Here is a 3,726-nt window from a genome sequence, read left to right as displayed (position 1 = left end):
ACAACAGTGAGGGTTTTTCCAAAAAGGGAGACTGGGCTTGGATGCTTTAGGAATTCAGGAAATACTGCTTTGGTAGATTATTTTGAGCTGAAGGCACTTGAATAAAAGCAAATTCAGGGAGTGGTTTTCTCTGAACTCTCCTTATCTGCTTAACAACAAATCCTTCAGAAGGAACTTCAGTTGTCACAAATCTCCTCTCCTGGAGTTTTGTCAACCAGGGAAGATTGATTCTTATCACAGGAAGAAGACTAGACACCATACCAAGACAAACTTTGTCACAAACTTCCATATCTCTGATCTATTCTTCTAAAGGGCCCTAATCATTCACCTTTCTTAAAAATCATTTATTCTCTCCTATAAATGGTCTACCTCTCCCCTCCTCTTACCCTATTAAGATGGTATATTAGCTTTCAAATCCCACCACTTTGCGGGATATTTACTTTTTCCCCCTGTGATGTCCCATACACACAATATTAAAAATGAATAAGCTTGTATACCTTTTATACTGTTAATCTGCCTGTTATCAGTTTATTTCATAGACTTGACTATCAAAACTAGAAGCATAGAGCTGGAAAGTTTTTCCTTCCTTACAATATGGATGGCTCAAACATTAACTGTCCTATGAAATCCACTTGCTGCCAAACACATACACCCTGAGTTCCAAACTTAAACTTGCTTCCCACTTAGCAGAAAGCAGCTATCACTTCTATAATTAAAAGAAACTTTACTTCCCAGGGAAGGCACCTCAGCGCCCTAATGTTACTCCTGTAGCTTTCTTGCAATCCTTTCTCAAAAATCTGCAATCTATGACTAAATGGTGAATTTAATCTCCCTAGACAACGACCTTAAGACAATAGTAAAGGAAAGGGAGAAGAAAAAGAAGGAAAATTATTTAAAACATGCAAATATATATATCGAGGAAGGAAATTCAAATAGAAACTATCATCTTCACCTCTGTAACTCATTCTAAGGCTGATCTCGTATTTGACTATTTATTCCAAGTTGCCTTCAGTCAGCAACAGATAGTCAATTTCTTTGCCCACGGAAGAGACCCAACCCTTCATTCCTGAGAGATTTGTGGCCTGGGAGATCCTCTTGTGTAGAACTGCAGTAGTCTTGCAATACTTTGATCACAAGATGTGTAGCAGGAATAGGATCCTTAGGGATACAGTTGAGTCTATCACTAAGCTTCCCTGCCCTTATGGTGTGGTAACAACTTATTCCCCCTTGAGAGCTAGCCAGCAGTTTCAACCCTAGATAATACCTTAATTTCTTCTTTTGCTTGTCTATGCAGTGGCATGAGGTATTTAAAAATGGTTAAGTGGCAGTTTCAACTTTCTACTTGGTGGAAAAATTGTGTCACTTAGTGGAGCATTCCTTCCTTGGACACTAAAAGCTTTTAACTTATCTCCCCTCCCTACAGTCATGGGGCCAAGAAGTAAATAATTTTTGGGTGAGTCAAAAAGTTTCACTGTGAGAGGAGGCACTCCTACATTCAGCCCCTTGGCTCTTAAACTATGTGGTATCTGGCTAAAAAGAGAAACAGTGCACTGATTTGGGCATTACTGCATCCTGTAGATGGCTATTTCACAAAGTATTTAACAACTGGTACCTTTACTGGGCCTTCAATAGGCCCAGTACCTTTACTGGGCCCAGTAAAGGTACCAGTTCCAGAAGGCTGGCTAATGGAGCGCATGGTAAGACCAGAGAATCCTGTGGGTGTCAGTTCAGTGTCTCACTTCTTTTCTTGTGATTTCCATGGTCACAGACAATATTGTGTGAGATACCAAGTCCACAGATGGAAGTTTGGTTGAAGCATATGAGGCAAGGGAAGCAAATCCAAATCTAGAGTAAGAGCCTCTCCTAATGAGACAGATTCCTGCCTCCATCATGAGGGACATGGTCCTATGTAGTCGATCTGCCACCAACAAGTTCCTTCAAGGTATGACACCAAATCAAGAGTCCAAGGCTGGTTGCTGCTGTGAGCAAATTGGGCACCAGTAGTACTGGTTGTCATGTTGGCCTTGGTGAGGGCATGTCCCTGTTTTCCACCCCTATCATCATGGTCTTTCATCCATGAACCCATTGAACAAGTGGGGGCCCATGGTGAGCATTCATATGGTATGGCATACCTGCTGTCTCATGATCTAGGACCATTCTAATAATTCTATCTTTCCCGAACTTCTTTGTCATGAACTTCTATCTAATCTTTAAATTTGAGTTGCTCAAATTATTAGACACTTCCTGTGAACTGGTACACATCTTGACCTCAGGTCATCTCTTCTAGGCAAAGTGGACAATGCAATATACTGCTTACAATTCTGTCTGCGGATGTAATTAGGTAAGATAAGGTTGTCCTTGAGTAGAATGAACTCCTAATCCAATACGACTGATGTCCTTACAAAAAGGGGGGAACTCTAAACACAGAGATATATACAGGGGAAATGCCATGTAAACATAAAGATGGCCATGAGAACATGAAGATTGCCATCCATAAGCCAAGGAGAGAGGCCTGGAACAGATCCTTCCTTCCTAGCCCTCAGAAGGAACCAACCCTACCAATATCTTGATTTTGGAGTTCTAGCCTCCAGAATTGTGAGACAATAAAATTCTGCTGTTTAAGTCAATTTGTGGTACTTTGTTACAGCAGCCCTAATTTTAAGGGTGGAAAATTTTCAAGTGAGCCAACTAGCTAAGTCAGCTACAGGGCAGAAATACCTTTAGATACCAGAAGTTGTCCTATTTGCTTGGGTGTGGTTTAGGAGGTGTATTATATAAGATATGAAGATGGCCAATGTCTGCTTCTGTAATCCACTTACTTGTTAACCAGAGTGTGGTACTAGGTGATGTATTGTGCTAATGGCCAACTTCTGCTTCTGTAATCTGCTTGCTTGTTCTAGGCTTTATAACTGCCTCACTCTCAAACCCCAGGGCTGATCTCCTCTAACCCTGCCTGGTAGAGAGTCAGTCGCCGGCTGGCTAATAAAGGCTCATAATTAATCTCAGTTGGCTCCGTGGGTCTCAGAATCATTCACACCGTAACACTAACAGACTAATACAGCCACTGTTATGACTAAGCTTGCTGAGAGCATAACCTGATTTGTCTTGTTCGCATTCATCCCAGAAAGTGCCTGTACTATTACTTAGTACCTGTACGGTTATTCGTTTCGCTTGTATAAATGAACCTGAAAGCCTCTCAAGGGAAGAGAGTGTTGGGAGTGTTCAATCAAACCTGATGAGTAAATGAAACCATTTCACTAATTTTCAGAGTTCTGGGGGCGAGTACCGGCACGAAAAACGTATGCGGACTGATATGTCATAGCTCTTACTCTTCAGGCTGCATTAATATGCACTACGCGCTTTTAGCTCTCCGGACAAAGAGACTATTACTTCGCAGGTCCCTCAAGCGGGACTCAGAAGACCAAACAGAGATCCAGCCTTTCACAAGGACTGGTTTTTGCCCCTTCTGGCATCTTGGTACTTGTAGTTTTGTCCACTATATCTTTGCCCAAAAAACGAGCGCTGAGACCACAACTCCCATCACCCCAGAGCACTGGAGCCTTCAGAGCGCATCCTCCGGAGGGGGGCGCCGGCGCCATTGACTAACCTTCTGGCAGGAGGGCCCGCCTTCCTGAGCCCAGGCGCACCCATGATTGGTCAGCTGCCCCGCCTCTCACCGGAGTGGGCGACAGGTGAATGAAAGGGGGGCGTGTCGGTGCACGTAGC

This window comes from Pteropus alecto, unplaced genomic scaffold (assembly GCF_000325575.1).
Source record: "Pteropus alecto unplaced genomic scaffold, ASM32557v1 scaffold39, whole genome shotgun sequence".
Lineage (NCBI taxonomy): Eukaryota > Metazoa > Chordata > Mammalia > Chiroptera > Pteropodidae > Pteropus > Pteropus alecto.
Note: the sequence above shows the minus strand (reverse complement) of the source record.